General features: G+C 43.7%; 1 protein-coding gene across 6 annotated transcripts in view; it reads right to left on the reverse strand.

Moving 5' to 3' along the window:
• Positions 1 to 25,807, reverse strand: part of AKAP13 (A-kinase anchoring protein 13) — a 378,791-nt gene that overhangs the window by 342,362 nt on the left and 10,622 nt on the right. For all 6 annotated transcript variants that reach the window (XM_075897025.2, XM_075897027.2, XM_075897026.2 and 3 more), the window contains exon 2: positions 8,690 to 8,744. The gene's annotated coding sequence lies outside the window, so the exon portion shown is untranslated. The remainder of the gene's footprint in view (positions 1 to 8,689; positions 8,745 to 25,807) is intronic.

The raw sequence follows: 25,807 nt of genomic DNA on the forward strand, positions 1-25,807 counted from the left end.
AGGCAAAGGGGAAATCTAGTCATAGCTTATAAATACATATGTTCCTTTTTAATATAACTACACTAAAAGCCTTCCGATATGAAGTCATTTTGTTTTGTACAGGGAAAGAGTGAGATGACTGAACAGCTACTACGCTATGCAGTGTGAGATGCTGAAATAAAAGTGAGAGGGTATTTGGGGAATGGGATCTGAATCCTCTCTCTCGTGTTATTTGTGCACACCAGCCCACCAGTCAAGGCTTTCCTGGTTAACAGGGTTTTCTATTTGAACAAAGCAAACATTCACTTACAGTCCTTATGGGTCTGCATTCTCTTATAACTCATTTATACCCACAAACATGAACAGGTGAAGGGTTCAGTAACTGCAAAGGCACAACTTTCAAAACAAAACAAAAAACCTGTAGGATTTGCAAGGGAGGACAAAGAGAAGGAAAAGCTGAGGTTCTGTTTGTTTTCAGAGATGGAAACGAAGTTCAAGTTAATAAATACCACATGTAGCCATCTTAAGCAGTTATAGAAACAGATTTCATTAAACACCAAGTTATTCCACTATAGGCAGCTGTTCAGAGAAGCTTTATGATAGCGTGATACACACACACACACACACACACACACACACACACACACACACACACACGTTGCTGAAGAGTCAAAAAAGTTGATACCCCTTTTGCATTAAGGCATCTTCAAAGACAGGCACAACCCAACCATTTGCCATCGGAATGCATCAACACACTCTAGTTGAGCAAGGTGTGATTTATTTAAAAATAATGTTGTGGTTTTAACCACATTTAAAAAAAAAAAAGTTACCATTACCAGTCATTGACATGAAAGTCAAGAGGGAAATAAAGTCAATATCACACTTTGAAATGAGTTAATATTTAGTTTCGGTCCTACTGCTGTGCATTCCCCCACACATCCCTCTCTTCGGAATACATGTGGGTATGAAATCTAGATAGGGGAAGTCACACTCTAAAGCAATTTTCCTTGTGGCCCTCCATCTGCCTGTAGTCATCTGTTTTCACCTGTCGTCTCATGTCTTGTATTTAGATTGTCAGTTCTTGGGGGACAGGGATTGTCTTTGTTCTGTGTTTTTCTGAGCCAGCCTTGCACAATGGGGTCCCGATCCATGGCCAGGGCTCCAAGGAGCTGCCTCACTACAAATAATAGTAGTGATAACTGCATGAGGCTGTGTAAGCACAATAATAAAAAGCAAACAAACAATTTGGACACTGTGACAGGTTACGGGTCTGCCATTTTTAGTACCCTTATTGACATCCGTGCTGCTGCCTCCCCTCTCCATACACAAGCAGTACAAGAGTACTTGCCTTGGGTTTTTATGGGCAGTACAATGCACCAGTTATTAAGGAGAGAAAAAGGATACAAAAAACAGCAGACTATGAGTGATCAGCTGCAAAACTAAGAATTTACTAATAAGCTCAAGACCTATAAACTTTGATTCTGAAGAAAGATGATCTTCTCCAACTCTGATGCCAACTGGGTCAGACAGAGGAAGCATCTCAGCAATCTTCCAAGCCAAAGCAGATGGGGAAATGAATAAAATACTACACGAGCAACTAAAAGAAAACATGTTTCTGTGCTTTTCAGCTTGTTATGACCTAACACAAGTGGGTTAGACAGTGTCTCTAACTTTTACATGAACACAAAGGTTTGCATCTAAAGTAGGGATGTAAAATCCCATTCAAGTAGTTAATTGATTATCCTTAAGTTTAACTGGTTAACAGCTGCATGCAGGGGCCAGCAGCAGCCCATCATGTAGGAGGAGTGGGGTCCCACTTAATCGATTAACCAGTTAAACCTAAGGTTTAACCAGTTAATTAACTGGGATTTAACATCCCTACTACACAGAAGCTCTACAGTCAAGACAAGAGAGCAGGTAGCTTGAGGCGTAAATTTTGTTAAGAAAAAAAAATACTATGTTCAGTGTTAGAATAAAGCAATTTTTGCTAGATTCTTTACAATCATGTGAGCAATATTACACTACTATAGATATTTTAATCCATTATAATGATATCTAGAATATTTATACACAATCACAGCATGCATTTGCTATAAAGTACTCTCCTCCAGCACATAATGAGAAAACAAGCTACAACAACAAAAAGAACACAGTAGTCCATACATTCCACATAAGTCTCCTGCTCTGAATGCACATACAGAACCTTCCCCCCAGGACTTTATAAGTGTCTTTTTTCAGGCTTCACATGACTTTCCATGCTTTGGGCCAAGACCATCTCCACATTCAGGGATGCATCTCTAGCACAGGATAACCTCACATGCCCAAGTGGTCAAACCTAAAACCAAATAAGCTTTCCCAGGGTGATACTTATGGGTTTGGGAATCACTCCATCTACCTCAGCAAAATAAAAAGATCACCAGCTGCAGTGACACAACATGTTAACCATAAAACAATAGAACTTTTGGCCAACATGCACCCTACCCTGCATTAAGGGCAAACATATAATTTTCTACTGTATGTTTCCTAAGACACCTACAGCCTCTGTTGGATCCACGGTAAGGAGGGACTCCCTTCAATATTAGGGTTTTTTTGAGTAACCAGTAGAGATTTTGTAATACCAGTGGAAGTAGGAGGAAAGGGTAGTAAGAAAGAGGTCTAGAAATTATTTACCCTGTCCATACCATGGATACATGCCCAGGAAGATTTCAACTGAATGCCTTTAAAACAGTGGTAAATAGCTTATTAGTGTAGTTAATTGCATGATTTAGCTGAGGAGTTGCACAGACAACCAAAGACAATGCACAGCAATGAGCAAAGAAAATACAGGCAGTCCCCGGGTTACGTACAAGATAGGGACTGTAGGTTTGTTCTTAAGTTGAATCTGTATGTAAGTCGGAACTGGCGTCCAAATTCAGCCGCTGCTGAAACTGATCAGTTTCAACAGTGGCTGAATCTGGACGCCAGTTCTGACTTACATACAGATTCAACTTAAGAACCCCAGGCATCCCCAAGTCAGTTGCTGCTGAAACTGATCAGCGGCTGATTCCAGGAAGCCCGGGGCAGGGGCTTCCTGTAGTCAGCCACTGGTCATTTTCAGCAGCTGCTGACTAGGGGACACCTGGGGCAGAGCAGCTGGGGTGCTGCTGGGTTGGTCCAGTGGCACCCAGAGCGGCGCTACGGGACCAACCAGCAGCGCCCCAGCTGCTGTACCACAGGCGTCCGGAGCAAAGCTGTGGAGCACGGGGGCAGCGGGACAGCCCAGACGCGCCGTGGCTATCCTGCTGCCCTCGGGCTCCGTGGCTTTGCTCTGCTTTGCTCCCCCTCCCCCTGGTCTGCAGACCAGGGGGACGGGGAGCAAAGCGGCGGAACACGCGGGCAGCGGGACAGCCCAGACGCGCCGTGGCTATCCTGCTGCCCTCGGGCTCTGCGGCTTTGCTCTGCTCTGCTCCCCGTCCGCCAGGTCTGCAGACCAGGGGGAGGGGGAGCAGAGTAGAGCAGAGCGGTGGAACGCGCGGCCAGCTGACAGCCCAGACGCGTCTGGGCTGTCAGCTGGCCGCGTGCTCCGCTCTGCTTTCCCCCCCCCCCCCATGGTTTGCAGACCAGGGGAGGGGGAGCAGAGCGGAGCAGAGCAGAGCGGCAGAACGCGCGGCCAGCTGACAGCCCAGATGCATCTGGGCTGTCAGCTGGCCGCGTGCCCCGCTCTGCTCCCCCCCCCCCCGCAGATCAGGGGGAGGGGGAGCAGAGCGGAGCACATCAGAGCGGCGGAACGCGCGGCCAGCTGACAGCCCAGACGCGTCTGGGCTGTCAGCTGGCCGCGTGCTCCGCTCTGCTCCCCCTCCCCCTGGTCTGCAGACCAGGGGGAGGGGGAGCAGAGCGGAGCGGAGCAGAGCGGCAGAACGCAAGGCCAGCTGACAGCCCAGACGCATCTGGGCTGTCAGCTGGCTGCGCGTTCCGCCGCTCTGCTCTGCTCCGCTCTGCTCCCCCTCCCCCTGGTCTGCAGAGGGGGGGGGAGCAGAGCGGAGCGCGTGGCCAGCTGACAGCCCAGACGCGTCTGGGCTGTCAGCTGGCCGCGCGTTCCGCCGCCGCTTTGCTTCCTCTCCCTGGTCTGCTCGAGACCAGGGAGAGGAAGTGCCCCGTTCGTAACTGCGGATATAAGTCGGATCCGCGTAACTCGGGGACTGCCTGTATACATGAAGGGGAATGAAGGGAATTTTTCCACTGCCTCCTTTGGGAAGCAGCTACTGAGGCAGAGCAGACATTACATTGGTAGCCCCTTTAATGCTTTTGTCTAAAATTCCCTGTGGAGAATGCAGAGTTGTAGCGCGTGCGCGCGCACACACACACACACACACACACACACACACACGTTTATATTGTTAGTGCACCGCATGGATACAAAATTTGTAGTATCTGCATTCATATCTGCAAAAATCAGACACGGATATCCACAAATTTGCAGAATCAACTAGGGATATAAGTGACTAGTTGACTACTCAACTAGTCACCTGCCCCTCTCTTCTGCTGCCTCTGTATCACAGAGAGCGGGGGGGGGGGGGCAGGGGAAGAGCAGAAGCCAGTGCTGGAGAGAGCCGGCTAAAGCCGGTTACCCCCACCACTGTCTTTGTGGTGTGAGGAGGGGGGTGAGGAGGGGAAGCAGAGCCGCAGCGGTCCTGGGGGTGGCACGAGCTGGGATTATGATCAGTCCCAGCTTGCGCCACCCCTAGGAGCTAACCCCACTGCAACTCTGCACTTTAAATGTAATAAGACCCAGACGGGCTCTTACTACATTTAAAGTTCAGAGCCGCAGCAGGAGTGTGTCCCCCATATTGACTAGTCTATGGTAAATCCATCGACTACTCGATTAGTTAATTAACTAATACTTAACATCCCTAGTCTCAACTGAGGACATTTTGGGACCAAACCTCAACAATGGCAAAAACAGAACTATTACACAGCCAGTTGCAATGTTGCAGCTCCTAGGATGGTATGTATGGATCCTATTCTGTCAGCGTACAAGAGACTCATGAGTGTTACCCTATGAACTCCATATATTATTTAACAGGGTGCTGCACAGAAAACTGCAAGCTAAACAACCATCATTTGGAGCCTTGAGACACCTGAAAAAACCTCCAGAGTCCAATATAGGGACATTAACGGGTTACCCAGTAATCCGGAGCAATCCCCTGCCTGCAGCTCAGGTGCCCCCATGGGCTGGGAACTGGCAGCCCCTGTATAGGGGCTGGGAGTCGTGGTGGCACCAGCAGCGCCCCCACATGGGACTGGAATCAGCTGGGCTAGAGCTGCCCCTGCCTGCAGCAGGGGCCACTCTAGCCTGACCCCAGCAGGTGGGGGGGTGGGCATTCTCTCTACCCACACCCTGTTAAACTGTTAAATGCAGTGTTAGCTCTACGTTTAACTGTTTAACCAATTAAACAGGTTTTTACATCTCTAGTCCAAAGCAGCTTAAATTATGTGTGTAACCAGAACTATCGATTTTGGAGAGAAGTATTAAGTATTACGCAGATTTTAATTTACGGGAGTAAATAAATACAAAAAAGAAGAGGAAGTCCGCAGTGAGAAAATCCACTTCCATTGCACAGGGTTGTCTGTTTGACATGGGAGAACACAGTAAAGGAGAATTTTTAACATGGGTGATCTGACAAGCTAAAGCATACACACCCTGGGAGCAGGAGCAAATTTAAAACAAGGACCTTCCAAAATGGTGTACTGTCGGCATCAGCAAAGCACCATGACAAATGTGAATTAAAATAAAGAAGTCATGACCCTTCATAAATGTAGGGCTTTATCAAGGTTCCACTGTAAAAAACTGAGATCATCTACATCTAATAGCCCATTAAACCTGTTACAAATAATTATTAAATCAAAGGAGGAAAAAACAATGTCAGCCTTGTGTGTGTTTCATTGTTGAATAATGACACTGTTTACCTTTCTTGTGTAAAGTATTACTGCTCTGGATCCAACTTAAAAGCACAGCAGATGACAGATTTAATTATATCTTTCCCTCTTAGCTACTAGTCTCTGGGTTATTTATTAACTAGGCCTGCATATATTCATAGTTTTGACTTGCCGTCTAATATAAAAGTCTGCCTGGGCACTTTTATGCTATGTTCCTTTATTAATCTGTGGTGGTTTTTTCCCCTCTGGACCCACTAAAATGTCAATACAACCTCTGGGCTGTGATTTAGTCAGAGCTCATGAACTAAGCACAGTAAGGATAGATCAATAATTCAAATGAGAAACCACAAAGAGAAAATGCCACAGATGTGTTGCAATAGCTCTGTAGGTGTTACCACTCTCTCTAGCTGTGTCTCCACTAGCATTTTGTTGTCTGACACCCCACTTTGGAACTACCAAAGTAACAACATGGTACTAGCACATAGTGTATGAAATCACTATCTTCCCTCCTTAGAAGAAATAGTCAAAACTGGTCATATCCTCTCTTATTCCAGCTAGCGATAAAAGTTGGCTTGGAGTTTGTCAGCTATAAGAGCCAAGGCTGGCACTTGGTTCCTTCTCTGTTCCTGCTATTTAGGGCTCTACTTGACTAGATGGAGAAGCTAGACCTGCTCCTATGGGAGGAAGATGAGAGCAAAGAAGCAGACCGGCTTTTGCCCAGGCGAGCCACTGGAAAGGGGAGGGAAGGTCTTTTCTCCTAGATATCCTGGAAAATGATATTTCCAAAGCTGCCTAGGATCTCTACACTACTAGGGGTCAGTCAGTGTTCTAATGACATTCCCTACACCTGCCCCCTCAATTAACTCAGAGGACTCAACAAGCTAGAAAAGAGGATCCAGAATTCCCATGCATAGCCAAATTGAGTCCTGAGCTCTATCATTCAGGCTGTATCTCCAGGAGGTCTCTAACTCCTGTTGACTGGCTTTGGAAACTTCCATTTATAGGACTCTTTCAAGACAGCTGTTTTAGATAGATGCAGAAGATAGCAGTGTCTCCAACCACCACCACCACATCTAAGGGTGGCTTTTTTCAATAAATCCTCTGCCTTGCAGCCTACCAGGTCCTCCAGAGAAGAATCAGAACAGAGAAGGAGGCTGCTACTGAGTCCACTGTGAGATGACAGAACCACAACACTGAGGTAGTTTTCTAGCCTGTACGCAGGTTTCTGGATAAGGTGAGAACCACACTGTACATGGATCAATTTGAGCCAGCACCTTGGAAAGAGAGGTGGACAAGAGGAAAGAGCTAAGAGGGACCTCTTTGCAGAAAGTCAGGAAATCCCATCACCTTGCCATAAGCCTTATCTGGTTTGAGATAAGACCAAATATGTGAGGAGTCACTAGGCCCACTCCAGAGGGAAAAAAATATGGGAAAAGAGCAGACTGGAGCACAGTAGTGATTTGTTCTACACTTGGATCCACCTTACTTTCCTCAAGTCCATGGCCTTAAGTGTCAGTGGGGCCTGAGAGAAACAGGCTCTGCCAAGCCCTGGGGAACACTAAAGTCCTTGGTGAGGACCAAAGATGGCAGCAGCAGAAGCAAGGGTAATGAAGGAAAAACCTCAGACACTTTAAAGGAAAAAAAAGAAAAGAAAAGTCTACCTCAGGGTTTAAGTAGCCCCAGCACTGCAGTATCTGAGCACCTGAAGACATGAATATGCAGAACTTACTCAATTCAGAACATATGCAAATTTTTCCAATACCTGCAAGAACTTATCTAAGATTTGAAACAAGCCCCTCTCTCATCCTAAAGTGACACCTGTATACCTGGGGCAACAATGCACCCTGCATGTTTGACAGCCTGACACTCTCCAGGATAAAAAGACCAGAAAAGTACATTGGTACAGGTCAGTCTTGAGGTATATTAGCAAATCTATGTTCTAGAAGCCCTCCTGCCTATACAGTGGGCATTGCAGCAGTAAACCCCCATGTCTGGCTCACGACAACAAACCTTTATCACTCAATAGAAGGAAAACAGAATTTGTTCAGAATACTTTAAAAAACTAGATAACTATAACCCTGAATTCTGACTGAAATCAACCAGGAGCACCCATAAAAACAAGAACAGGGACAGTGTCTTCATAGTTAAACAGGGATATGATGTAGAATACACTGGTTTGCATTGTTACAGAGTATACTGGTTTGCATTGTTGCAGGGTATACTGGAATTTTATTGTTTTCTGCTTGAATGAATCCAGAGATTCAAAGTTAAATTGCTGAGCTTTGCCAAGTTCTGTATAAAAAAAAAAAAAAATCAAGCTTGTCAAGTTCCATAGGATTTGTCCTCAACACTAAACAGTCTTTTTTGGAGAAGAAAAGTGGTTCACCTGGAAAACGTGGCCCCATTTTGCAAATCAGGACTGAGTTTTCACAATGAAAATTAGGTCCCGTGCCATCTCATTACTTCCTTCTTCTCTCAGAAATCTGGCATATCTCTGATCAATTATCCCTTTGTAAATAGTTATTGTGCTAAATCTCTCTATTCTGCAACTCAATCCTTTTTAGTTGATTACATAAAGAACATTTTACAGATAAGAAAAAAAATTAAAATATCACTCCCCTAAATTGTACCACAGGCATTATCCTACTTATGTTTCATGCATATCTCTAGATTTATTTAGCTACAGCTCACATGGACAGCCAGCTGGCAGCTTACAATTACAATAAAACAAGCCATAAAAGAAAAACATGAAACGTGAATCTGTAAATACAAAAAATAATCTTGTTTCGCTTACCTAAGTAAAGTTCTCTTCAGAGAGAGTTTCTGATATTAAAATCCAAGAGAAAGACCTGAAAGAGACAGAAAAGGGCCACAAATGATTAATTTTTAATTTCACATGCCCAAAAGTGACAACACAAAAAGCTTAAAAGAAATCACTCCATTATGATACCTTTCAAGCAGACTAAGCAGTGGAAAAGGCACTATTCAGAAAGCCAGCATGTCAGTAATAAAGGCCCTGCTCTGACAACGCATTAAATGAGTTTCATACCAGTGCAAGTCCACAGACATCAATGGAAGTTTGCTGACATAACGCTAGTGTAACACAGTAGAAAACCATTACCAAAGCATGCAGCTAAGCTAGGTCACTGCCCTGTTCAGACTCTAGTTACTGGCTTTTTTTTTTTTTTTTTTTTTTTTAAAAAACAAGCCAGCAGTGCTCATCAATAAGTGGGGAGAAAACAATAAACAGGCAGCCACATAGCCTGGCAAGGGGGGAGGGAGGTGAGAATCAAATCTGTTGGTCATTACAAATATTCAGACACTCCCAGGCTGAAATTCCAACAGAAACATAGAAAGGCCCAATGTTCTGTTCAGTATGTGGAACCTTGCAGTCTGAGAGACATAAAATGCAGTCGAATTGAAGCAGGCATCAGGAAGGCAGCATTGGTGGCTATAGTAGCTCTTCCAAAAGAGATATGGTATGTATGTGGGGGGGGGGGGGAGGTGCGTGCACACACGCACACACAATCAGAGGCTTGCTTGTACTCACTATGAACAATAAAGAGAAAGTAAATAACCTAGATGAGTTGGATGGTATTTGGCCACTACAGTGACAAGGCTGTTTTAACCATTAGTTGAAGAGGGAGAATTATTTGTTTCCAGTATTAAAATTTGCACGTCTGGTCCTATCTGAAGGCACATCATTCACTACTTTGGTACAGCTTAGTTAGGCCGATCTTCCTCTCAAACAGACAGTACATTATCAGAAGTTCCTGCTATTCATTCTGCTTCCTGTTCGTTAGTGAAAGCCCCTTTTATAGCTGCTCTTAGGCTGTTAAACCAGGGAAGACTTAAGGACACAGCAGATAAGGTTCTTAGAATTATACAGGAGAAGGCAAAAGGAAGTTGCACTGGCTGCTTACAGCTACACCAAAAATTCAAATAGAGATAAATAGATTCTTTTTTTCTTATTAGCAGATAAGGGTACCAACAATACTGCAATCAGAACTAGAGCAGCAGTGGAAAATGTGTTATTTTAGTAGATATCTGCATCTGGGATTTATATTCGATTTAGTTTCAGTCTGCAATAGCAACAGAATGTGTATGGCTGGTAATCTATGTTTACATGCTCAGACCAGGTGCACTAGGCTGGGAGCATTTAAAGAAAAAAATCAGATAAATCAAATGGAAAATTGAATTGGGGGAGGGCATTCACAAAGCAGCAGAAAAGGCCTTCCTTTGTGAAAGCATCTGTGGACAAAGTCAGTTCATGAATAAGTTTCAAAGTCAGATACTTTTTGCCACTGACTTTAATGGCAGCAGGACGCTACTCTCAGCGTTACTTAACCTGTGTCAGTTATCAGCCATTTCAGGCTACATCTAGACTACAGTCTTCTTTCGGAAGAAGCTTTTCTGGAAGAGATTTTCTGGAAAAACTTTTTTCAAAAGACAGCGTCTACACAGCAAAAGTGCAACAAAAAAGCAATGTGCTTTTCCAAAAGATAGCATCCACACTGATTGGATGCTCTCTTGCCTTTATGTTGTGGTTACTGTGGATGGAGTGGCCACCAGAGCAACTGTGCTTTTTCCTGAAGGCCGCCTCTTTCGGAAAAAAGGTGTGTATGGACGGGGAAGAGGGTATTTTTTTGAAAGAGCTCTTTCGGAAAAAGGCTTTGCTCTCATAGAAAGAGGTTTATCACGGTCAGAAAAACCCCTGCATTCTTTCGACACAATCGCAGTGTGGACGTAAGTGTAGACATACCCCCAAACAGTTCTTTTGCAGATCTCCATATACTATAAAATGACTGTTGTCTATGAAAAAACTACCTCCCACAAGCCTGGTATAGTACTACACCTTTCAGAAAACCATGAAAAGCATAACAGCATCTGGAAATACTATAAGGACTCTGAAAAACTTCTTCCCTCCCCCAATCAATTTCAGATATGTGGCTTTTAAACAGGCTGTTTAAAAATAAGTAACAAAAACAAACAAACACTGAAGTTTGCCATCATAATATAGCTATCCATTTTAAAAAGACACAAATGCAAAGACTTTACAGGTTCCCAAAATAGGGATTTGGGGAAAAGTAAATTGTTCATCAAAAGTTAGACTAATGATGAGAGATACAAAGATCATGTCTACCTCCATGAAGTCTGATTTAAAAAAAAAAAAAAAAAGTATGCAGGCACCACACTCAAACCAGATCCACCACACTCCATCACAGCTTCATCCATTTAGAACAACTAGGCAAATCCTGGTTGAAGATATTTCCTCAACTCACATTGAATGGAACAACCTCTGTGAGCAAAGCAAGCAGGACTCAGCCTAATGTTTTGCATTATATAGACAGAATCATTTTTCCTGAAGGCATAAGGTGATGTGTTATTCCTCAGTCAACTGTGCTGCCACCATGTCAGAGAAGACAGGCAAATGATGTCACCCGTGAAAAAAGATGGAAGGGGATACACCAATGCTCAGGTTTCAACAGGCCCTAATGAGGATAAGCCCCAGGTCCTCACCTGGAAGATAAGGCTAAGTTCCAGAGAGCTTATCTCTCTGGCTGCGGAGGCGGCAGGAGGAAGAAGGGTTAAAATTGCCTAAGTATGGCAGCTGAGCTCCCCTGTCCAATATGCCCAATTTATTACCAAGAGTTATTTAGTTCAAAATGACTCTCAGGGGATGTCCATACTGATCTCAGCTCTGAGAGACCTAAGCTTGTGGACTCAGTATGTCCAAGTCCATGTGAGCAGCCATGCCGCATTTAACCCTGGATTTGGAATGGCTGGGCATAGACCTCACAGCAATGTAAACGCATCTATACTGTTCTTGACAGGTCTGTGGCTTGACCCGTGTCCAGATGACAAAATGACTCTGCTTGGACAAGTCACTAGTGCTAACTGACCCGAGTCAGACAGCATGGACAGCAAGAGGGCTCAGGCTCCAATGTAGGTCAGAGCCCAGGCTTAGCATGTAGTGCAGACATACCCTTAGAGGTCTTCGAGAGAGACCCCTCTTTCTCAAGATACAACTGGGTCCCAGAGTCGACAGCCCCCCATCTGTTCATACCACACAGCTCTGAGGGGGGAAGACACACCATGGTCTGGGTGGTGCTACGGGCTGACTGCCCTCGGGCCCGCCCTATCCACCTGTTTCTAGCATCAAAAGCATCATTTCTTCCCACGTGACCTGTGGCAGGGAGCTCACAAATGAAAAATGAAGTAGCACAAGTGCAACAGCAGAGCTTGTCATCAGCATCTGCTTCTTCCAAGCCTGCGGATGGAGAGTGGAGGGGTGGGGGAAGTTGCTCTGAGGCCCAGAGATTCAAAGGGCCCCAGAGCTACTAAGTTCTACTACTGCGGCAGTGGTAGCAGCCAGAACCCTGGGCCCCTTTCAATTATCACAGGAGCACCAGAGCACTGCTCTGCGGGCTGACTGCTCTTGACCCTGTCCCTTCCACCCTCAAGTCCCGCCCCTTCCAAGGGCAGGGAGCCAGGCCCTCCACACACTTTGCACCTGGGCCCACAGTGGCTGTCAGCCCCACTGGCTCCTTCATACTGCCATGATGAATTCTATTTCAGAATGGTGACACCTATTAAACCATATAGGCACAAAACTATCAAAATTGTCAATTTTCATATCAAATGAAAATTAAAAAACAGAGTAAAGTTGCTATTAACAAAAGGCTAAGATTTCAATATGAACTGCAATGCAAACATACAGCAACTTTCAAATTAATATAATTCCTGTAATTATATAAACATTTATAAATGGAAGTCAGGAGACTAAGATCCTCTGCCAAGCTCTGCTACCAAAGCACATGTCCTTGGGCAAATCACCTTGGCCCATTTGATTTTAGCATGTCCACTAACTTTGGATGCCCAGCTTGATGTATCTATTCTGAGTCTCACCACATGCACCTGCAGCACCAACTGACTCTAGCTGGAGTTTCAGATGCTCAGTTTGTAGGCATTTGGTTTTAGTGGACATTTTTGGAAATGGTGGCTTTCATTTCTCTATGCCTTAGGCTATGTCTCCACTAGGAGGTAAGGATATAAGCAACTAGTAAACTAGTCACTTGCCATCCCCACCCTCCCGCTTGCTGCCTCTGTATCAGAATGAGGCAGGAAGGGAGGGAGGAGCAGGGGTCGGTGCTGGGAAGAACCGTCTCCGCAGACGCAGCGGAAGCAGAGGCACGGGGGGAAAACAGTGCGACCAGGGATTGCTTTAGTCCCTGCTTGCACCAGTTCCCACTGCTGGTGCTTCAGCTTTTGAAATGTACAAGAGTCCTGGAGAAGGGCAGCAGGGAGCACAGGGTAGGCATGAGACACAGCAAGGCGGGACGGGAGGAGGGGGGAGGGAGAACAGGAGCCGATGCTGGGGGGGAAACAGCTTAAAAGCCGGTATCTCCCAGCACCGTCTCTGGAGTGCCGCCTCCCCACCTCCTGCTGTCTCTATCCAGCCACCAACAGGGGCTGCTGAACTCAGCTTGAGCTGGGACCAAGCAGTCCTGGCTCATGCTGGTCCGGGATACTGTGCCTCTGCATTTTAAAGGTAGTAAGAGCCTGGCACCTCTTGTTACATTTAAAATGCAGAGCCATAAAGCAGATGGCTCCAGGAGCTGGCACGAGCCAGGACTGGCTGGTCCCAGCTTAAACCAGCTCCTGGAGCAACCCCCGCTGTAGCTTTGCAGAGCTGACCTTATCAACTAATCGTATAGCTATATGATTAACTAGGTAACCTCAATTTAACATCCTTCTAATAGGGTGAATTGACAATCAATCCAGTGGGGATCGAGTTAGCAGACCTAGTGAAGACCCACTAAATTGACTGCCAATCACTTGCTGGTAGACTCCAGTACTCCACCAGAATGAGATAAGTAAGGGGAGCCAATGGGAGACTTTCTTTTGTCGATCCAGCATGGTGTGATGCACACAGTAAGCAGATCTAAACAACACTGATTTATGAGTTACGCTACTAACCTAACTCAATTTGCATCGCTTAGGTCACCTTGTTCCTGTAGTGTAGACCTGTCCTGAGTTTCCCCAATTATTAGAGGAGGAGGATCATCCTTAGCTACCTGCATGACATCTTTGCAAGGTCACATATGAAAAGCCCAAAGTACTGTTATAACACACATAGAAGGACTTAAACATATTCTTTATTTTGCAGCTTGGCATTGGCAGATAGTGCTGAATTTATCAAAACACATCAACGGGTGTCTCCTAGAATAGAAATGTTGTAATGGGATGACACGATGGAGCTTGTTTGTTCTGTACATTTTGTAAACTAGATGGTTCTGCCCTGTCAAAGCACAACCTTTGTTGCACCAATGTTTAATTAAAAACAATTAAGCAAGAACATCCAAACCTCCCAGCTTGTTCTGAGAGCTCAGAAAGCAACACTGAGGTTAACCACGACAGCTGTGCAACCACAGACATGCATTTTAGCTTGTTAAGAAGGACACCCCATTAGTTGCTCTCGCTCAACCAGCAGCTTTCAGCTTGACACAGAACGAGTTCTATGCCCTGTGTTATGCAGGAGGTCAGACAAGTTTATCATAATTGTCCCTTCTGGCCTTAATCTCACATTTTTTGAGTTTGAATATGACAAGATTTATGCCCACTATTTCACAACTGGAGAGCACAAATCCTGCTCCATTCAAAAGTTACTTTGGCTATGTCTAGACTGGAAGAGATCTTCTGAATAAACTTCTTCCGAAAGAGAGTGTTCACACCGCCAAAGCACATCGAAAAAGCGATCTGCTTTTTTGAAAGATAGCGTCCAGACTGAATAGATGCTATCTCACATATAAGCTGTGATTACTATGGGCGGAATGGCAACCAGGGCACCTGTGCTTTTTCCTCTTTCCTCTTCTTGTGAAAGAACTCCCTCCTCCCCATCCACACACACCTTTTTCCAAAAGAGCTCTTTTGGAAAAAGGCTTCTTCCTCGTAGAAAAAGATTTATCAATGTTGGAAAAACCCCTCTGTTCTTTCGATTTTCTTTCAAAATAACACAATTTTGAAGATAATTCGAAGAAAATAAGTAAAGATTTTTTTCCAGAAAAATGGCTGTTTTTTCAGAAAAAAAAACCTCTGTAGTGTAGACATACCCTTTGTGTCCCAGTGATGGACACAGGAAGTCTCAACTAAGGATGTAAGTGACTAGTTGAATAGTTGACTGCCTGATAATAAGCCTAAGCTCATCAAATAGTCAAGTCACTACTCAACTACTCACTTCCCCCCTACCACCCCTTGCTGTATCAGATGCAGCAAGTGGGAGAGGAGCAGGAGTCAGTGCTGGGGGGAGCCAGCTTAGAAGTCAGTTCCCCCCAGCACCATGACTGCATGGGGGAGAGAGGGGAGGCAGAGTTGCAGCAGGGGGTGGGGGGGAGGTTAGGGGATCCCAGACAGCTGCAGTTCTACTTTTTAAAAACATACTACATTTAAGAATCAGGTTGCTCTTACTACAGATGTTAAATATCAGTTAATTCAGTAGTCAATTAAAAATTAATGAGGTTATCGGTTACTTGACTATTCTATAGTCCCCGGGGATGGGGCCAGCAGCCCATGTGCTCTGGCCCCACTCCCAAGAAGGCCCCTGCCACTCCGCACTGCTGCCTCTTTATCAGAGGCAGCAGCACAGGGTCCCAGGCCGGATCCGGCACAAGCCGTAACTGAGTCGGGCTGCCTGCCTGCCTGGCTCCAAATACACTTTAAATGCAGAGCTGCAGCAGGGGTAGGTCCCAGACCCGGCACAAGCCTGGACTGAGCCAGGGTGCTGGCCAGCATGCTAAAAAATTTACTGGGGGCATGCATCCATTCTGTAGCATTAACCCATAAGCTTTTGCTTATCAGTTAATTGACTACACTATTACATCCCTAGCTCTTACTACATTTAAAAAGCAGAGCTGCAGCTGTCCCAGAACCAGCTCGAGATGGAACTGCTCAATCCCAGCTCGCATCGCCCCCCCAGAGCCAACCCCCTTATTGAGGAAAGAAATTTCACTGATTACTTGATTCACATATTAACCGCTATTTAACATCCCTAGTCCCAACCAGAGATTTGCATGAAACCTGTAGGAAACTTCAAGTATAGTCTTTTGCATATCATTGCCAGCATATTCTTCTGGTTCCCAGTTATTTCAGAGAAGCTGTTATTCAGAGGATAGAAATAACAATGCTTTGGGGGAGCACTTAGTTCTTATTCATTTTGGTTTACATTCCTAAATTGTGGAAAGCTCTAGAACTCTCCCACACAACCTTTTCTTATCTTCCATAATCTGATATTTGGAATAACTTGAACTGAAGGAAGTGGAATATAACTCAACAGTGGTTTCTTTGTCACTAGATGAATTTGCTGCAGCACACTCATTTGTGTTGACATATGCAACCAAATTTTCTGCATGCTTTGCAAACACCACCAATGCATTATTCACTTATGTAAGTCTCTCGATAACATTCGTCCTACAGTGTTTAATGGTAACTAGTTCCATTTGTGCAAAAAGTTTCCCACATGCCTGGACTCACTGGGAGATTCCTTTTTTTTTTCTCCAAACTGTAACTAAAATTCAGACTAAAAGGTGATCATTTAAACACACTGTGCTCTGAAATAGTTACAACAATCCCAAATAAGGATTTTATACCAGGCCAAAATGTAAGGTAGGGTTACTAGTGCAAAGTAAGGCGAAAAGCAAACAAAACAGTGTTCACAAAAACAGTGTTCACAAGAGAAAAGTAGCGTAAGACCCAAAGTAATAACATCTGTTCAATGCATTTCATCTCTCCTCTATCTTCCAGGAAACGGTGTTCCCACCACTTCTTGCAACTCCCATTATCTGGGAAGGGTGATCTGCTGCCAATGGGAGCTGCAATCGCCAGGACTTGTGGAGGTGCAGGTTAATACAGCAGCGGTGGCAAATCACTGCTGTTTTAATGTGTGCCCCTGGACTAGGCCTTTAGCATTGTTCACTCAAGGAAACACGCAGGCTAAAATTCTGTACTGTGCTCATGTGAGCTCCCAGTGAAACAAAGAGAGCTGAGGTAGGGATCCTCCTGTAAGCACCTCCTTCCAGGACTAAGGCCTGAATATTAAATTACAGCTACCTCCGGGATGGGATATAAGTCTTTAACAGTGCACATAAACACTGTATAAAGTTTTAGGTCAAGAAGAATCTTGATATTAGCTACAACGACAGACTTCAGGGACAAAGAATGCAGAAAATAAGTAGTTAAAATGACTGAAGTTGATAGACTAGAGAAAAATTGTTAACTATCAACATCACAGACATGTTATTTCTTCTCTCCCAATATAAAAATGGGGTTCACAAAAACAGCACTTAGGAGAAGTAATCAAGTATCAAGTAATTCATTCAATAAATTCAGCATCTTTTTCTGTTTCTAGGATATCCTGGAGAAGATTGGTTTATTTCAATGTGTATGAGTCTTGTTCAATAAGTATTCGTGTTTGTTTTTAAATGTATACTGATCATGAATTTGAGGTATGAGCTGTGCTGCTGCTTAGTACAGATTCCTCAGATTAAAACACACACACACACACACACACACACACACACACACACACACACACCCGCCCCCCAGGCTGAACCTCCCTAAACTGAGACACCCTGGCCCAGGAACATCCGTCTGCCAGACCAGAGACACCCAGTGGCTTTGTGTCAAGCAACAGGAGGGCTGGCAGCTGGGAGCCCTGCTGAGCTGGGAGTCTGGCAGGCTTAGCAGCAGTCCAACAGAAGAGCCAGCGCTGGAGCTGTGGCAGCCTGGACCGGGGTGAGCTGGGCTGCAGGGCCAGGGCTGCACAGCACCCCACCAAGCCGAGGCCAGCTATCAGCAGGTTGGCCAGCTGCAGCCAGAAGCAGAGCTGTCAGCAAACTGAGGAGCTAATTCAGGGAACCTCCCCTGGTCTGGCAATTCCCTCATTCGGGATCAGTGAGGTCCCAATGGTGCAGGACCAAGGAAATCCAACCTGTAGTTTTCCTTCTTCCTTTATTAAATCAACTAGAGTTTTGTGGCATAAGAGACTGCATATGAAATTTTAAATGTATTATTTCCATATGAAATCAACTCTGAAATTTGCTTTCCATAACAAACAGTTGTGCTATTCTAATGCTCATGGGATATGAATAAAAAGGGCACACAAAGACTACTAGAGTTCATGTAAGAATTCAAACAAATACCGTTGAGAAATGGTTTGCAGTATTCGTCTAGCTGTAATATTATAGCATACATCAAAAAACATCTTTGAATGGCAGCCAAGAAGATACTGTAACATGTTTCTAGTTGCAGAAAGTGTCTCTCAAAGTAACTTATAATTACCCCGAAAATGTTATTTATTCACACACACATTGCATAGCTAAATGTTAGACTGCCAAGATACTGCCACTGTTAATAGGATGGCACTTCCCTACAATCATTGCTACATAGAGAATCACATTTTTCATAAAATATTTGAGGAGTCCTTTATTACTCATTATTTACACAGGAACTACTTTAAAAGAACATCAAGTATTAAAAGAAAGAAAAACTTAAGAGAAGAAATTAGTACAGTTAGGAAACATCCTCATACACATGCACGTTGGGGAAGGGAGAGCAACCCAATTTCCCAGTGCCGTTTCACCCTTTACTTTGAATACTTTTATACTATACATCTCAGTCTTGCATACTGCATAGGAAGGTCTCCTAGAACTGTGTGTATGTTTCCTTGTATACACTAACATCTCCCAAACCCAGACTAAAAAATGACTTCTTCTGAAAAGGGGAGAGGAATGTGAAGGATTTCTTAAAGATAAAAGCTTTAAATTGAAATAGTGATCAAAATGTTCCTCTGCTTAATCTCCTGCTCTGACTCTGTGGCTATGTCTACATAGGAGTGTTTTTTCAGAATGACTGACATTCCAAGATAACGTAGTGTGTGTCCACACTACAAGTAGTTATTTTGACATGTCAAAATAACGTCCAACCAGAGGACTTCTTACTCTTACTCCTGTAACCCTCATTTTACGAGGAGTAAGGAAGGTTGGGGGAAAAGTGCTCTCTCTTGAAATAACTGTGGTATAGAGAGCACCAAATGTTGAAATAAGCTATTTCGACTTAAGCTACACAATTAGTCTACCTCAAGTTGCGTAGCGTATTTCAAGCTTAGCCCTGCTGTGTAGATGAGCCCTGCCTGAGCTGCTCTCCCAACCACTTCCTTTCGGATGCATTATTTTCGGCTTCTTAGGCCAGGTTCATCTTCAGAGTTAATATATGCCAAGACCCCACTTTTAAAACACAGCCATTCTAGATGCTTTCCAGTTAGGACTACCTGCGCTCCCCTATCTCCCATGCTGTATCAGTTTGTCCCCAATGTAGGCTCTTAAACATTTGAGGCAAAGACTTGTTATTTGTTTGGCAACACTCCTCACTATAGAATTCCACACTTATAGTGCTTTATAAATAAAGGTAAGGGATGCCAATTTTCATTATCCAGTTTTGATAATAATCATGTAATTTGAACAATACTTTGTATTTCATTTGCTCATTTCATCCAAGGAGTTCAAAGTATTTTACAAATATTAATAATGCATTAACACTCGCAGCATATGAACGGCAGAAACACACTAGCTGCTCTAACAGTACACTGCCAATACTTAAAGCAGTATTTTTAGCACCACAAGAGTTAGTGTATTTTGGGTGAGGAGGAAGAGGAAGCAGTCAGAAATATTAGCATTACTAATACTGAAAATCTAACCTTCTTACAACAGTGGGAGATCAATGCAAGTAAAAATAACATGATTTGGCCTTAAATCAAATACAAAGAGAGCTGGAAAAAGGTAGCTAAGGAAAACTTTCGAACTATTAAAGAGTGAAAAATTTAATTGTTCATTGCTGTTACAGATGTCAGGGCGGTGGAGAGTAGCTTCATCGCTAGCACAGCTGCTGAAACCAGGTTTTTATTTTACATTCAGCCTACTGCTGTGGTTTCCTCCAATGTCTTTACTCAACCCTCCTCCACTTTCAGTAAATAAACTTGTCACGGAAAAGTAAGTTTTGCTCTTACCTATTTTCCTGATTGTTCTGTTATTAGAAAACCTGCCCTACTATACACACAGTCATGTCAAGAGATTGTGGCTGTTGGCAGACTTCTTGTGCGCTCCAAAGTAGACTATTGTTACATTTCTGCCTAAGCAAGCTAGTACTCACCTGCTAAGAGCAAATGCCAGAAAAAAAATGATAGAGCCACCTTTTGTGCCGTGCAAAATCATGTGGAAGAGAAGGAGGAAAAACCAGCTAAAGCATGTGCCTTTGTCTGATGCACAATGTGTTTCTATACCATTAAATATTTCCTTCCCTGCTAATGCACAAAATCATATTACTGTGAAGGAAATCAGCTGAAATCAGAAAATAAAACAAGAAACAGTCACACAAATGCAACTGAATCATTGCAGTCATTTTAACTCTGAATAAATATTCAAATGTAGGAAATCTCCCCAGCTTGTTATTTAAAGATCTTTACAACTTCTATGCGGTCCTTCTTATACTTGCCAGAGAGTTGGATGAAAATGGGTGGGATGCAAAAGCAGTTTCGGTATTTTTTATTTCCCTTGTTTCAGAAAGGAACAATATTTAGTTTAGTTTATTTTTTCCCCCTCACAAAATAGAGTTATAATCAGAATTTTTGCTTTTGAAATCTTCCCATTTTTTCTAGTTGTCCTTGCCCCTGGCCTCCTTCCAACTTGCCACTAAAAGGGAAGGCAGAGGGGGAGGGAAAGGAGACAAAGGGACAAAAAAGTAAAAAAGATAAACTGAGAAAAAACTAAGAAAAAATGTCCCATTTCAACTAAAACATGTCAAAAAAGACAAACTGTAATAACCTCCAATTTAAATAAAATGTCATTTGCAAAATTTCAACCAGCTCTAACATAGATTTCATCCTGTTACTGTTGTTTTGAACAGCCAACTGACTTCAGAGTGAACAGTATTAGACACTGTGATATAGGGATGTAAGTGAGTAGTCAACCAGTCGACTACTTGCATTTCCCTCCCTCCCTCCGCAGCCTCCGTATCAGAGGAAGCAAGGTGGGATAGCAGGAGCCAGTGCTGGGAGAGCCGGCTTAAAAACAGTTTCCCTCCCAGCACTGTCTCCGAGGTGCAGCCTGCCTTCCTCCCCCCCCCCCCCCCCCCCAAGCCCCAGGCGCACTGCTGCCTCTATTAGCAGGCAGCAGCACGGGATGGGGGGGGAGGGGGCTAGGAGAAGCTGCCACAAAGCAGCCTCTAACCATGGTGGGCCCAGACTTGCTGTGAGCAGAGGCTGTTCCGGCAGCAGCCTCTGTCCATGGGGGGTCCCAATGGGAAGCTGGGACCTTCCCCCTCCCCCCCGACAGGGGCTGCTGCCTGAGGAGGTTGTGAAGGCTAGGACTATACCAGGGTTTAAAAGAGAACTAGATAAATTCATGAAGGTTAAGTCCATTATTGGCTATTAGCCAGTATGGGTCAGGAATGGTGTCCCTAGCTTCTGTTTGTCAGAGGGTGGAGATGGATGTCAGGAGAGAGATCACTTGATCAGTACCTGTTCTGTTCAGTTCACTCCCTCTGGGACACCTGGCATTGGCCACTGTCAGCAGACAGGATAATGAGCTGGATGGACCTTTGGTCTGACCCAGTCTGGCCGTTCTTATGTTCTTATTTCCCACCCAACCTCACTAAAGAAAAAACAGAAAGAAAAAAAAATCATGGTGATTTCCTACTCTTCTTTGCTTTAATTCCTAGACTTTTAGTTTTGACTCATCCACACCCTTCCAAAACAGATTTCATGTCATAGAAATTCATGTCATAGAAAGTTTTTACCATACCTCTAGAGTCCTTTAAACAGGCAGATCTCCCTACAATTGTTAAATTTACCCTGTCAACACCTATTTACATAATACAAATATGAGAGACAAGTTGTAATTATACCTTTGTTATACCAAGACCAACTGGGGATATCTGGTATGAGAATACAGTGAAAGAGAGATGGAGAAGAGCAAAAGATTAAAGACCTAATAAAAAGAGTGTTAAGTCAGATACTGCATTTTACACCTTTTATTCCTATAAAGCAATAGATCTAGACTTCCCAGAGAATGACAGAAGAACACAGTGTGCTTCAAAGAGTTATATGAACTTTCTCCTAACAATAACTTCTCCTAACAATAACTACATTATTATTACTGTCCTAAGATTTCTCAATTGTGGTTTGTTTAAATGCACAGTACCGGTACTTAAAAGAAGAATGGGTCACTAACACCTACAACATATATAAGGAGATGCTTTCTGAAATCCTGTTTGTGTAGATCAGTAGGTACTTAAACCCAAAGGCTGTAGAAGTGGAGGAAGCTGGAGAGAAATCACAGACAGACGTTTCAATTCAAGCACGCTGCCAAGGACTCTGGAATGCTACAGTTCACTATTTTGGTGTTATTTACATTCCTCGACATCTACCACAATCAGTTTAAAAAAGGAAAATGAAAAGAGACAGACGAGTACTTTTATACAGTGTTTTATTGTTAAAAAAAGGGAGGGGGAGGGAGGAGGGAATAGTCTTCCTAATTCTGACTCCTAACCTTGAACTTTGTTTAATTTTGCCTCTTTGTGGTCTGTGGATTGGAGCCAGGAAGACAATGAGTTAATAAGAGAATCAAGATTAGAATTTAACTGTCCCTGCCCCTAGTCAACTAAACAGACCACAAAGCTACTTACCTGACACAACTGGAGATCATACTTCACTTTACCCTGCTGTGAGTCAAAAATCCAAGACCCAAGCATGCCTCGTTCTTGGATCTGGCTGTGTCGTGCTTTGTACATGGCCCAAAGGGACAAGAGTAGAGGGCTGGGAGCTGCCTGTGTGCTCCCTGATCCTGGGTCATGCCAAGTGCTGGCATGGAACAACTGGCATTCACATTTGGAACAGTTGCCCAGTACACAGCTGCATCCACTAAAGAGCACCGTGCATTCCGACCACGCTCCTTTCTACCTTCAGCCTGCCCTGATATGCTCCCTGTGCCAGGCAGATGGGGAGAAAAGTGGCAAGAGGTGATGCAGGTCTTGCCATACTAGCTTTGTGCCACTCAGGCAGAATTTGCAGGAAGCACAAAGTAGCCAGTTGGAGGGGAGGAGGAGAAGGGGATTTGAGTCAAGCACCCGGTCCATAATCTACTAAGCTCATATTCTTAAAGTAGCAGCCATGGCTTTAATGTATATAACTACAGGTGTCCCTCCTTAGTTCATTTTGTAAGAGTGGCACACTTCCTTTGCTACAGGAAACCTGCTAGACAATAATGTTATTTATGGACAGACTGCTATGAAACTAGGCAAAGCTTCACACTTTTATTTATCATTCTTCAAATAGCTTTCATTTTTGTTCCACATGCCCTGGAAGAAGTAGCCAGTGAAGAAAACCAATTTCCCCAAGAGATTGGTTTAAAAAAATAGCAAGCCATGGAAAGAGCACAGGTTAGCAAGTACAGATTGAACCTCTCTAAGTCCGGCAAAGTTTGTGGTCCAACATGATTTTAGTTAGTAAGATGTCCACTTATCATAGGTGTGGGCAAGTCTCCTGCAGTCCCATAAAGTTTGTTTACAGCCACCAGTCCTGGCTCTCGGTGTTCTGTGCTGTTACTGAGCTTTAATTTACCCCTAAATGTCTTCTAAGAGCCAAGTAAGCGGTGCAAGGGCTGGTAATGCTGCTACACAATATTGACATTCTGTGGTTCAGCAAATTCTCTGGTTCAGCACCAGTCAGGTCCCGAGGGGCTGGACTAGAGAGGTTCAACCTGTATGTGAACATTATTACTGCCTCTGAAGGGATGTACAAGAGAAACAAGTAAAATGGGTTGATCATTTCAGTCTACTGAGCAGTTGTTCATACACAAAGTCACCAATCACAGCTACTATTACTAACAGATCCAGCAGAAACCAAGCAATGGATGGGCATGGAGAGGACTCTGAGAAATGTTCTCTCTCCCCCCAAGTCAGAATTCTGTAAAGAAAGCAAGAAACTGCATTAACTTTTCTACGCTTCACCTGATTCAGAGAAGATTTAAGTTTCCAGTTTCTGGGCAACATTCACCAGCTCAATTGTTTTTAAAAGAAACTTGATACAAAGCACATTAACTTACATTGCTAATTAACTTGGGAACTACTGAGTATAATGTACTGCATCCAAGAAGTCTAGGTCACATGAGATGTATTTTTAATAGCGGCATCTTCATATTTAAATGCCAACTATCTGACAACCCCCTTTCTATACTCAGAGGGAGCATCTCAGACAAAGTGAATCTGAAATGCAAGAAGTTCTACAAAGTTCTCATAGAGCTCAAGGACTTTTGGAAGGAAAGTAGCAAGTTTATAATGAACCTTAGTGCATTTTATTTTATTCTATTTTATTTCCCCTTTGGTGTTTCCCCATAATCTTCTTTTTCTCTTCTGTTCCCTTGGGAAAATACTTCCACAGTTATCAGAAATGGGCAGAACCTGTACCTCTAAACAGATGGATGAAATAATAAAATCTCTCCAAAAAAGAAAGGCCCACACAAAACTAGTTAAACATTAGGGCTGTAACACAAACAAAAACCCCACAGCAAACACTACCAGCTAAAAACACATGAGCAAACTTTACTTTGATTAATTTCCTGACTTTTGAACCATTATATACTTGTGCGGGGGGAGGGAGGTAAGACAACTTATTTTCCTGCTGACAGTCTTATCGCACAGTTTATGCAGATAGGTGAAAAAGAGCCAACACTTCAACAGCAAGGTTTGCGCTGATATTACACACATTCCTTAGCAGGAATGGGCACAAACCACTGAGTCAGAAAACTGCATTCAGGCTGTCGCCCATTGTGATAACTATGAGTAAGTTCCCTGCATGAATTAGTAAATGAGCACCTTGAATCAAGCATAGAGCAACACACAGCTCTCTGCACTCTTCACCACCATTCCACTCCTACCAAACTGACAAAAATCAACTCATGGATGAAGAACAGCTGGTTGAAGCTGAACCAGAGCAAGCAGTGAGTAATGCTAATGGGCAGCAGAAAAACTCTGCAGCATTTGCATCCCCAATACAGTCTACTTTGGTTAAAATAATGCATCCAATGAGTCAATTCAGTCTGCAGTTTAGGAGCAGGGTGCAGAGTGGTTGCAAATGCTAAGCTGTCACATAGCAACTGTTTGTAAAGCTTCCTATCATCTCCAGTTGCCTAGGGACTGCATCCTGTGCTAGACAGATGATGACCTAGCCTTGCACACTCATGCCTTTGTCATCTCTCAAGTAGACTAGAGCAATGCAATATGCCTAAAGTTAAACTATCAGCGCTTAAGTCCAACTGGTAAAGAAGGCATCAACACATCTCGTCACGAACATGAGCTACTGGAACCACATCAAGTCAATCTCCATTCCCTACATTGGCTTCCCACAGAAGTTCAAGGTCTTGGGCCTTATCTTCAAAGTTACACTCCATGTGCTAGGCTCCAAGGTGTCAAAAACTTTGACTAAAGCTCCAGGATGGAAACCACGATCTACATGTACACTCCTCAAGCACAAATTAACTTTCTACAACAGAGCAGTCTCAGAGGCCAGTCCAAGATTGTGGAATGAATTGCCCAGTGATACCATGACAAAATTCATCACCTTCCATGCCCCGGTACACTTCTTCATCATGTCTTCCTTAAAATACACACACAGGCACACACCCCACCATTTCCAAAACAAGACAAACTTCTGCCCATGAAGACAGAATAAACTCCACTTGACAGATGTTAAGCACATCACTAAATGCACTACTAGAAAGCTCCATGATACTACAGCGATAGGCACAGTAGAAGAACAGTAGCTGGAACAACAGAGTTGAGAGCTGAATTGACAGCATCCCCATAT

Source organism: Pelodiscus sinensis, chromosome 14 (genome assembly GCF_052426305.1).
Source record: "Pelodiscus sinensis isolate ZL-2025 chromosome 14, ASM5242630v1, whole genome shotgun sequence".
NCBI classification, from domain to species: Eukaryota; Metazoa; Chordata; order Testudines; family Trionychidae; genus Pelodiscus; species Pelodiscus sinensis.